Source organism: Monodelphis domestica, chromosome 1, assembly GCF_027887165.1.
Source record: "Monodelphis domestica isolate mMonDom1 chromosome 1, mMonDom1.pri, whole genome shotgun sequence".
In the NCBI taxonomy this organism is placed as follows: domain Eukaryota; kingdom Metazoa; phylum Chordata; class Mammalia; order Didelphimorphia; family Didelphidae; genus Monodelphis; species Monodelphis domestica.
This window is the reverse complement of record NC_077227.1, coordinates 623,402,859-623,415,522: the sequence shown is the minus strand read 5'-3', so window position 1 is coordinate 623,415,522 and position 12,664 is coordinate 623,402,859. Positions and strand designations below refer to the sequence as shown.

General features: G+C 33.8%; 1 long non-coding RNA gene across 1 annotated transcript in view; it reads left to right on the top strand.

Moving 5' to 3' along the window:
- Positions 1–4,250, top strand: part of LOC103096600 (uncharacterized) — a 30,451-nt gene extending 26,201 nt beyond the window's left edge. Inside the window, exons 2-3 of the long non-coding RNA XR_459142.3 lie at positions 2,285–2,332; positions 2,958–4,250. This is a non-coding gene — a long non-coding RNA (uncharacterized LOC103096600). The remainder of the gene's footprint in view (positions 1–2,284; positions 2,333–2,957) is intronic.
- The last annotated feature ends 8,414 nt before the right edge of the window (positions 4,251–12,664 follow it).

Genomic DNA, 12,664 nt, shown 5'->3' with positions numbered 1-12,664 from the left:
TTCTCTTATAAAAATATATTTCAACCCAAATTATCCAAACCATTCTGGTGAATGAATTTGATCTTTTTTCATCTTCCAGCTTAAATCTCTCTGGATCTACCATGACATTTATTTTCTATGTAATATCAGTCAAATATCTTATTGTCTACACTAACTTTTTGGAATGGAGAGTGGCATAAATTGACACGGTACTGGGAGGTGCTCTTTATTTAGAAGGAAAAGAATCAAAGAAGATAGCTTAGTCTCACCAGTAAATTTAAAGAACTAATACAGCTAAAAATAGTTTCCTGGTAATTAACCATCTAAAAATAGATCTTGACATCCATATGGAAGTCATTACAAGCTGGGCTATAAGGAAGCAGAGAAGGATAAAAACCTAACCAAAATATTATTACATATTAAACACACTACCTATAAACCGAGTCAGTAAATGCTTTACAGAGTGTAGTACAATCTATTAGAATTTTATATGAGAAATGTACAAGTATGAACTATCACTTCCTAATCTCACAAAGAGTTTTTTTTTAAGTAAGGTGTTCTGGAATGGAGCCAACAGACTTATTTAGGCATAAGGTATATTACTCTTTTGACATAATGGGGATCCTATCTTCCCTAAGGAATTTATAAATAACTTAATCTCTGTATTAGGAGACCAGAAGCAAATTCTCCAGAATAGGTGAACACAGTATAGTGACCCAGGAACACTTTGGTAGCAGTTATCCTTTGCATGAGAAAAATTAATAAACAGTGTTTTATTTGTTTTTCTAAGTTCATCATTATTATTATGTTCAGTTATAGAAACTCAGTCACACAGGAATTAATCATCCTTTGTAGATTAAGTACTTTGTACCATCTTCTTCCTTTCTCTTCTCATCGACATCTTTACCGGAGTTTATCAACTTGAACAAAAATGTAAATTTTTAAACTTTGCTTCTAGTTTTATCATGAAGGTCTAGTTTAATTAGAAGAGAACTTTAGCATTGTCGTTAGATTTTATTTTTCCATTTCATATGCCTTTAGGGAAATAATAATTACCATTTTATATTATAATTTAAAGTGTATTAAATGAGTTATCTCATTTGAGCCTGACAGCAATCCTGTGAGGTAGTTAATTTCTTGTTTTGATAAAAGCCTGTGATTTCATCCTTGTGGGGAAACTCCCTATGATCTTCCCCCATGAAGATCAGCAACATATTTGTAATTTATTCATATGGAGAGTTGTCTGAGGACTCTCAAGGATTAAGTGACTTTCCCATAGTCATATCACTAGTGCTATTGAGGTAGCCATGATAGGTGTATGAGCTCCATTTCTTAAATGAGAAACTGGGCCTGAGAAAAATCATTTGATTTGCTCATGGCCATGTTGATAGTGTCAGAGGCAGGAATCTAACAAATCTTTCTAACTCTAGATCCAGCAGACTATCCACTATGACATTTTGCCTCTCATATTTTGTGGGTTAAGACCTATGTAAGAATAATCTACTATATATTTCAATCTATATGTGCATGAAAAAATTACTTATAGGGAAAGAAAATTATGTACTGTGATCTGCCAGTCCTTCCAAGCTTCGGAAAGTACTCAATGAGCTCCATGACTTTAGCTATTTTTCCACATTAACACAGTCACAAAGTATTGATGCTCTCTGATATCAGAGGTTGTGTGCCCCCAACTTTTAATCTCCTTCTATGGATTGATTTGCTGTATTAAGTATTTTTTGTAAGTAAACCGTTAATATATTTGCAAAAAAAGTTACAAAAGCCATTAAAATAGTTTATTAAAAATGAATTCCTTTCCCCTTTAATGTCTTCCAAACTATCTTTATATTGATTATTAAAGCCCAATTAGGCTTTCACATGTCAAATAATGTGAGTGAATATTTTCCTCTGAAGGGTTTCCTGTATTCCTCAAGAAGTATGCAGAATCAAAATAGAATAAATGCTGAAAGACATTCTTTTAAAAATAGTAGCCCATATTTACAAATCTGAGCCTGGTGGAAAACTTAAAATTGTATTTAGAACCACTCCCTTGTTCCTCCAATTTTCCATGCTCTTGTTTCTTAGAAATCTTTCATTTAAATATTGATTACTACTTCTGGGAAAATTATGTGTAGATTTTATTTTATTTTAGATTTCTTTTTATAAACACAAATGATAACTTATTGATAATGTCATTATTCTGCATCTTTCCCAAATTATCAACCTGATGATTTCTCCCAAACCTTTGTGACCTCCTGCCTTGCCATTCATGTATTTGCTGAATACTAACTTTTATTCTTATTTATAGGTGGGCTATTTTTTATTTAACCAACAGACAACAGGCTAAGAAGCAGTGGTAAGTTTGACATTTTTATAAATCTAATGGGACCAAGAGCATGTCAAATTCAAATGAGTGTATGTAAGTTAATAATTTTCAAAACTGGAAAAATATTTAATTCCCAAAACATCACTTAATGGCTTCTTCTTGAGGTAAACTCTATGCTCAGATAGAGAAGGCAATCAATACAATCCAATAGGCATTTAAGTGCTTAGTATTATATATGTGTGTCCCTGGGTGAGTCATTTTAACCTTGCCATGCCTAAAAAATGGGGATTAGGGACTAGATTACTTATATCTCTTCCATCCCTCAATTTATAATCTTATAATCCTAGCAAAACAATTCTTCTTTCATATATGGGCATTTTATTTGCCAAAAGGAACCAAAAAAATCCTTCATTAAAAAAAATTAGCTTAAGGCAGTTTTGAGGAGTTGAGAAAAAGGGAAAAATGTACAAAAATGTACAAATAAATGTACAAAGACAACCTGTTTGAAAGAAGCTCAGCTGAAATGTTCATTAGCTAATTTGCATGTGATTGCTTTTTTGGGGTTTTGAAGGTTATAGATGAGAAACTGTGTCAAAGAACTGTTTGAGGATAATGGAAATTTTTGTATGTCTTATGTTTGTATTATCTTTGATAGGAGTGTGGACTTGGAGTTTTGATGTAAGAGATGAGACGCTAATTATGAGGAGGTTCTGACATGAAGCATTAAAGGTACATGAAGATAACTAAAGATAGATGAGAAGCCAGATAGATGAACAATGTGAAAACAACTTACATCTGAAAAGAGAAGCCAATAGCAGAGAATTCTCCCTGTAGTTTCAACTCAATATAAGGAGATTGAAACAGCTGCTTTGGGCTGAGTGAGCTCCAAAAGGAAGAATAATCCACCGGGCTACTGACTAAACTACAGAGTTATAGTCGCTGTGGCTGCTTTTCTCATTAGAGGAGAACTCTATAGCTTCTGGAAGTTGAATGAAGAAAGCAGACTCATCCTAATTTAGAATGGGGATTGTAAGGGAAAACTCTTTAGGAGCTTATTGGTTTGAGAAGGAGAAACTTCTTAGAACCTAGAGATTGGCTGAAGGGAATTGCTTGTTATTGAAATGATTTTATACTTTCAACAACTGGAGAGAAACAGAATTGGCTTTGTGTAACCAACCAGAGAAGCTCAGAAAAAAAGAATAAATGATCGATGGTATAGGCTTTTCCCTAAAATATAACACCAACATCCAGTCTTCAGGTCAGAATCATGAATTGCCCCCAGCACAAGTTTCTCGTATTCATACATCTCCCTGCTCCGTCTCATTGTCCGTTACAGATATTGGGTGCATTGGTGTTATAGTAGACCTTATGTTTATGGATGAATTATTATATTTTTATTATTTCTGCTTTTTCTTTTTCTTGAGGAAATCTCATTTTATTGCTTTTGCTGCCTAATTTTGTAAATGCTTTCATTGAAATTTTAATGATCTCATTCTGGTTGATTCTATGAATGGAAAGCACATTGGTGGGGGCTCAGAATCTATAGTTATGAATATTAGGAATACTATCTTTCCCATATCAGGGTTATCCCTAAAAATGTGCCAAACATATTCTCACATTTTTAGGGATAACCCTGATATGGGAAAGATAGCATTCCTAATATTCATAACTATAGATTCTTTCTACCAGTACATATCCCAACCATCTATAACTTCTCGAGGAAGTTCTAAGTAGTTCCTAAGGCACTGGGAAAAGAAATGACTTTCCTTGGGGTTATTCGGAGTTAGTAAATATTGCAGGAAGAAACTGAATCCATATCTTTCTGATGCCAAGCCTAAAAGTCTTATCCATTGTTACTTACTATCTTTCATTGTATAAATAAAAGGATTTTTATAGCACTCTGTCATCTGAGTATACTTTTCCTCCAAATGGATATATTGTCATGGTACATGGAATTGCTTTCAGTGAGATGGGTTGATGAAGCTGCAGCTTTAGCATCTGGGCAGTTCCTATTTTGCCTGAAGATAATAAGGCAGATAATATATATATAATAAGGCAGATAATATATATAATATATATACATATATATTAGATATAATGTGTGTAAACATATAGAGTACCATAGGTATATTTTATTTTGTGGTATAAAGTTTAACATGAAAGCATTTAGTCACTCATATTCCATGCTGAAATGCTCTTCTGGCTTAGGATTAGAAGCAGAAATGATTTTATGTCTTAATTACTCCATATACCTATTAAAATTTCAAACTCATTCCTTGGTGTTCTGTACAGTGCTGAGCACATACTCTTTGTTCCATTAATAATAATCATGTAGTGGTGGAGAGATAGGCTCTTAGAAACTTCAGAAAAAAATTTCCCTCTTTCTAGAAGAAAATAGAATTTCTATGAGAATGAGAATTTTGATAGACCTCACATTCTACTAGCTTTGATTTCATCTATTGCTATTGAAAGAAGAGACATTTTGGATCTCTATGAAAAATTTAGAATTTTTATTTTAATTGTTAAGTTTAATTTTGTACCTTCGAAACTAGAGTTAAAAGGAAAATTGTTTGTTTGGGCTTTTGCCCTGATAAATCAGACAAAACTTAAGGGGGAAGAATTAAAATGAATTTATTAAAAAATACATCAAGGTAGCAATGGATTGATGGGCTAATCACTAGAGATAAGATGAGGATTCAAGGTGGAGACAGCCTTTATTGATAACTTTTGTAATAAGAAAAAGACAATTTGAATAGGTTTACATCAGCAGTAGGGGATAGATCATTGCTTTTCAGCTTCTCCTATAGCATAAATAAATTAGATTATTGAAGAGGAAAATGGGTTTCTGCATTCTGCATAATAGGTAGGAGTTGACCCGCTATGTGCTGAATAATAGGAAATCCAAAAGCTGAAGACTGGCTAATGTCTCCCCTAAAAGAGCCTCCCCCAACCCTGATTAACAAGTATTGGGAAAAGAAGTCAGATTCATGACAATGGGGGTCATGATGTACATTTCAGTAGCAGAGATGAGAGTTTTGTGATAGTTTGTTGTAAATCTTAGATTACTCTATTTTTATCTGGTCCAGATTTGTTATTTTCATCAGTCTATGGGACTTCCAGGTGAGTAAAGGCCTTCTACAACTGAAGATCAACAATTCCTCAGTAACTTGTAGTTGTAGAGTAGAGTTGTAGAGCCTGTGGGTACTTCAAGGTTTAGTGATTGTCTATAGTGATGCAGCCAATATTCATCAGAGGCAGGACTTGAACCTTGGTCTTACTGATTCCTAAGCCAATCATCTATCCACTAAGCTAAACTGACCCTTCTACATTGAGAGAATCAGAGATTTTAGAGTTGGAAGAAACTTTGTTGAATGGAACATAGACTTCTTTGGTCGTGGAGCCTTTCCAGGCAGATGAGAGGAGATTCTCTAGAGAAGAGCCTTTACATTATTTGAATCTTTACTCATTTTATTAAAATAAGGAAGAATCTCTAACCCTAAAAGCAACTTGAGGTTGGAAAATATCTTTATTTTCCTCAGTACAAGAATCCCCATTGTGGAAATTACATTTAATTTGATTTCAATTCAAAAAACATTTATTAAGCATCTATGAGGGACCCGTGCTAAGTGCCAAGGAAATAAAGGAAAAGAGAGTGCTTGCCCTCAAGGAACTTACAATCAAATGTGTGAGACAGATGATGTACAAACAAATTTAGCTAAAGCAAGCTACATACAGGATAAATAAGGAATATTTAAAAGAGGAAAAGCAGTGGAATTAAGAAGGATGAGGGGAGGCTCTCTGTAGAAGCTGGGAGTTTATCCATCTATTAAAGCAGACTGCCACCCATCTGTGAAAGTATGGAAGTCCTTGGCAGCAAAAGGATAGAAGGCTGGCCTTGCAGTAGGAAGATTTCAGTTCAAATCCAGCCTTAGATACTTAATCATCTGTGTGACCCCTGGTGGAGTTATTTAATTAATCCTGCCTCATTTTCTTCATCGAAAATGGGGTTAATGATAAAATCTGCCTTACAGGATCGTTGTGAGGATCAAATGAAATAGCATTTATAAAGTGCTTTACAAACCCTAACGTGATAAATCAGTGTTAACTAGGGAGTTTTCTGAGCCACTGAGAGAGAGTCCAAGGAGGAGAGGTGTAATAAGCTAATAAGGATCAGAAGAAGGATTTGAATACAGGTCTTTTTATTTTAAGTTCAACACTATCCACTCTACCATGCTTCCTTAGTACTTATCTTACTAAAAATTAAATCTAATCCCATAATGCAATAATGCCCCATATTCACAAAACTTCTTTTATCAAAGAATTTAATATCTTATGTAAACAATATCTAATTGTAAGAACAGATCTCTGCAGTAAAGAAAAGACAAGAATGGGGACATCTAGGTAGTTCAGTGAATAGAGAGCCAGGCCTGGAGATGGGAATTCCTAGGTTCAAATTTGGATTTAGATACTTTCTACTATGTTACCCCGGGCAAGTCATTTAACCTCCATTGCCTAAACCTTTCTACTCTTCTGCCTTAGTACCAATACATAAGAATTGATAGTATTGATTCTAAAATGGAAAATAGGGTCTTTTTTTATTTAAAGGACAAGAATGACTTGCTCTGTTTTAGAAATTCATTTATTAATTCCCTCACAAGAAGGTACCTACTTTGTTACATAACATTCAAATATTTAGAATCTAGGTTAAAGTTTTTCACTTCCTTCCTCTACCTTCTCCCTTCTCCCCAAAAGTTTTTTTTAAAGAATATTCTTGTTGCCAATCTTTTTGAAAATATCTTTTTTCATTAAAATTTTTTGAATTCCAAATTTTCTTTTTTCCTCCTTCTCCTCAGCCTTCCCTGAAACAGGAAGCAATCCCATATAGATTTTACATATGCGATTTTGAAAAACATATTAACTTTTCACTAGCATAGGATCCTAGTTTTAGAGCTTATTTGGGCTTTCAGATGTATATCCCAACCCCCTCTTTTTTTTAAACAAATGAGGAAACTCACACATACCTTCTCCAAGTTCCTGCTCATACCAAAAAGCAGAGATGGAATTCCAATCAAGGTCCTTTGACTCTAAATCCAGAACTCTCTTTACTACTCCGTAGAGTATCCTTTTAATTTCACAAATAAAGATTTCACAAATAAATTTCACAAATAAAGATTTCATGGGACCAAGAAAAGTAAAGCAACTTTCTTTGGCTTTTATACAATATGTGTTGGAGATTTAATCTGAGCTTAGGTTTTTTTAACCCCAAAATAAATGGTCTCAACTACACAGTTTTGCAATCTAATCTTGTCTACAAACTCATAGCAAGTAAGAAACTATTCTTTATGGTGAGCTAGATGTTTGCATACACAATAGGATTTTCCATTTAAAACAACCTAAACAATTGGCTCAAGTAAATATAAAGTATTTAAATTATTCATCATATTAAAAAAGTTTTGTTGTTTTAGAGAAAATTTTCTTTCATCCTACCAGTTTCCAACACAATGTTTTCTTTACACAGCTGTGAAATAAATGTTTCCTAGAAACAAGTCTAACCCTGCTATACCTCTGCTCAAAATCATCAGTGCCTCCTTATTACCCATAGGCTAAGTATAAAAGGCATTTAAAATCCTGCCTAATCTGGCTTTCAATTCAAAATAGCATTTTCATTCTCTCTTATTTCCAACATCAGATTCCATTCTAAATATGCTAGTAATGCATGCATGTGAGTTTCTTAATGTAATTATATTTGCCCCATAGAAATTAAATACAATTAGCAAATTATTTTGACCTACAGATATTTCATTTTTAAAGATAGTTGAGCATATTATTTATAATGCTCAATTTTGTGGGGAAAGTCCAAATTCCAAGATGACATAATACTCATTAATTAATTTAACAGATTATTATGGTTATTTTCAAGAAGCCTTTACTTTCTGTTTTAGAATTAATGTGTTTATCAGTTCCAAGGAAAAGAATGGTAAGGTTTAGGCAATGGGGGTTAAGTGATTTGCCCAGGGTCACACAACTAGGAAGTGTTTAAGGTAAAATTTGAACCCAGGACCTCCCATTTCTAAACCTGGCTCTCAATCCACTAAACCACCTATCTGTCACCAATCTAACAGATTATTAAGAAAAGGACTGAAGTAAATTCCCTCTGAAACAATCCTAATCTTATATAATTATTAACATAAAGCACAATTACAATTTAATATACACATTTTTTTCTCTTGACTATTGACCAGGCAATAGTTTAATCACTAATTAGTTAAAATTTTTTATAATTGTATGCAATTTATATAGGAACAGAAGAGCTCAGTCCATTTCATAGCAAAGCCTCTTAGAAATAGCCTGAAGATTTGGGTCTATAGCTCTTTCTAAAGTCAATGAGAGTCTTATGGGTAAAAATGTTGCTATAGGGAATTAGACTTTCATGTGGGCAGAATGTGGGCAAAAAAGATTATGAATTGGAAATGCACAACAAAAATAAAAAATAAAAAACCCCAACAACTCAGGAACCATCTCTAGGATGCCAAATGTAGTTAGGTCTGATTTTTCACCAGCTTCTAAAAGTCTCATCTCTACCTTAATAAACACTAAATGCTAGTTGCCTGTTAAACAATGAGTTGAATATGTTCAAAACTTCCTCATCCTTCTGCCTAACCCTGCTTTTGACTCCTCTGTTTTTGTTAATATCTCCATAGTTCTCCCAGTTACCCTCAAAACCACAGTTCTTTACACCACATATTCACTTATTTACTAGGTCCTATGTATTCTTCCTCTTGAAAACTCTTACCTCCCTCCATCCTTTTCTTTCTTTTTTTGTACTTCTATAAAGTCAGGTCAGACTCTCATTTCCTTTAACTTTTTAATAATATAATTCATTTCTCTATTTCTCGTATCTTTCCCAATTTTTCTTCCTTCTGAAATGCATTGTTCTAATATATAGCTCTAACAACATAATCTCTGCTCAGAAACCTTCCTTGTGTTCCCGCGGCTGATAATTTATTACAGACTTTGTAGGATGGCATTCAAGACATTTCATAATCCAGTGCTACTCTATCTTTGTGGCCTTATATCACACTGCTTCTCTCTCTTTCTCTCTTTTTTTTATGGTAACTGAGTCATCTGGGAGAGAGAATGCTGGATTAAATAATCAAGTATTGAATTTGAATCTTGCTTTTGACACTCACTAGTTGTGTGACCCTCAGGCAAGAATGAAATTTTGAAAAAAAAAAAAGCACAATAAAACATCAAATCTTGGCTCATTTTATTTAAAAGGAGGAAAACCCTAAATCGCCAGTATAAAAAAATATAAGGGTGAATATTCCACCAATGAAGATGAAATTAAAGCCAGTATTAAAAATTATTTTACTGAATTATGTCAGTAATGTCAGTAAAACTGACAATCTAAGTTAAATGAATGAATACTAAGCAAAAGTTTAGATTAACAGAAGAGGAAAGAGAACATTCCAACAACCCTATATTAGAAAAAGAAATTTAACGAACCATAAATGAAGCCCCAAGAATAAAAAAATTAGTATCCAATGAAATTATAAATGAATTCTACCAAAAATTCAAGGAATAATTAATTCTAATACTATGTAAAATATTTGAAAAAACAGAAAAAGAATCCTACCAAATTCCTTCTATGGCTCAAACATGGTTTCGCTACCTAAACTAGGGAAAGCAAAAACAGAGAAAGAAAACTATAAACCAATTTTCCTAATGAATATTAGTGCAAATAGTTTAAAAAAAGAAAAGGAAATTATAGCAATATATCATAAAGATAATATATTATGAAAAAGTAGGATTTATACTAAGAATGTGAGACTTATTTAACAGTGGTAAAACCATCAGCATAATTGACCATATTAATGGCAAAACTAACAAAACTTATATAATTACATCAATAGATGCAGAAAAATCTTTTGTCAAAATGCTATACTAATTCCAATTACAGACACTAGAAAACATAGGAATCAATGAAGGCTTACCTAAAATTAAAAGTAGTCATCAACCATTATCTGTAATGGGAATTAACCTGAAAACTTCCCGATAAGATCAGAGGGGAAGGAATGATGTCCAATATCACCACTATTATTTAATAATGTGTTAGAAATGCAGAGTATAAGAATAAGATAAAAAAAGATACTGATGTAATAAAAATAGATAATGAAAAAAACTTTCATTTTTTTAATTGAAAAATTTTATGTAACGAATTAATTTAGAATATTTTCCCATGGTTACAAGATCCATGTTCTTTCCCTCCCCTCCTCCCTACCCTACCCCCCCCCCCCCAGCTGACATGCAATTTCACTGGGTTTTACTTGTATCATTGATCAAAACTTATTTCCATACTATTGATGATTACACTAGGTTTATCATTTAGAGTCTACATCCCCAGTCCTATTCCCATCAACCCATGTGATCAAAGCAGTAAAACTATTTTTTTTTTACTTACAGGAGCTGTTTTTTTATTTAAATTAATTTATTTAGTCAATTTAGAACATTATTCCTGGGTTATAAGAATCATATAATTTCCCTCCCTCCCCTCCCTCCACCCTTCCCATAGCCCATGCGCAATTCCACTGGGTTTTACATTTGTCCTTGATCAGAACCTATTACCATGTTGTTGATATTTGCACTAGGATGTTCATTTAGAGTCTATATCCCCAATCATATCCCCCTTGACCCATGTAATCAAGCAGTTGTTTTATTTTGGTGTTTTTACTCCCACAGTTTTTCCTCTGAATGTGGATAGTGTTCTTTCTCATAGATCCCTCCAACTTGTTTAGGATCACTGCATTGCCACTAATGGAGAAGTCCATTACATTCGATTGTACCACAGTGTATCGGTCTCAGAAGTAAAACTATTATTTCTGATAGTATACTTAGAGACTCAACTAAAAAACTAGTTGAAACAAGAACTTCAGCAAAATTGTAGGATATAAAATAAATCCACATAAGTCATCTGCATTTCTATATTACCAACAAAACCCAACAAGAAGAGATAGAAAGGTGAGCATGGAAAATTTTGACTGTCAAATCTACAGATACAGGAAGAGTTTATGACCAAACAAGAGTTAGAGAAGATCATAAGAAATAAAATTGTATGAGATTGGGAGTATTATTGCATTATAAAAATGACAAACAGAATACTTTCAGAATAACCTGCAAAACCCTATATAAATTGATACAAAGTAAAGTAAGCAGAACACTGTACACAGTAAAAGCAATATTGTTATAATTATCAACTGTGAAACATTTACTTTGATCTAGACAATATCCCAAGATAGTTCCAAAGGACCCATGATAGAAAATGCTGTCCATCTCCATAGAAAGAAATGATGAACTCTGACTATAAATTAAAGCATATGTTTTTCACTTTCTTTATTTCTCTTGCTATTTGGGGCAATGTGGCTAATATAGTAATGTTTTGTATGACTTCACATGTATAAGAGGGGAGGAGGGAATTTGGATCTCCAAATTAAAAAAAAATTAAAAAATCAGTTTAAAAATCCTCTTAGCCTCAGTTTTCTTTAAAATAAGCATAATGATGTTGGCTGCCTCCCAGGGTTGTTCAGAGGATCAAATGGGGGTATACTTAAGGCACTTTGTAAACTTTAAAGCATTATATAAATGCTTGCTATTAATGCTTACGTCGTCTCCTCCAACTAAACTAAATTATTCTCTGATCCCTAAACATATTCCCTTGTTTTCTCATCTTCTCATATGCCTCATTTTACGTGGAAAACTGTTCCCTCCAACTTTATCTGTTGAAATCCTTCAGGGCTCAACTATCATAGCTAATGAGCCTTCAAGTAGCTAGATATAGGTCAGATTAAGTCTCAGGCAGCCCTCCACTCTTTTTATTCAAGAAGAGAAAGAAATCAGAGGATGTTGCCATTCTGGGCTTAAAGCTTCAAGGGTCCTTTTAAAGGTGATCTAGTCCAGTCTCTTATAAAGAGGAAGCTCAAGACAGGGATAGAGAAACTGACTTGCTCAACCTCTCAAAGTTTGGTAGCAGATGTGAGATTTAAACTGACATTCAGGTAGATTCCCAAAATGATGTTTTTTCCCACCACAGCACACACCCTCTCTGTAACAGCTGCTCTGATGTTTGCACTCAGCACTTTGTCAGAGCTCCTCTCCAGGATACCAATCAGAGACCCAGCCATAAAAGCACCAGCTTAGCCAGGACTAGTAATTAGCTGGGCCTTCCTACTGGTTTGTCAGGGGACTGTGTTCAGTAGATTACAGAGCTCTGGCCCTGAGGGGTTTGCTTTTACAGGCAGCAGGCTGGGTGTGCCTTTACCTGCCTGCTGTACCCCTGGCCCAGGCTTTAGGGCAGATGGAACTGAG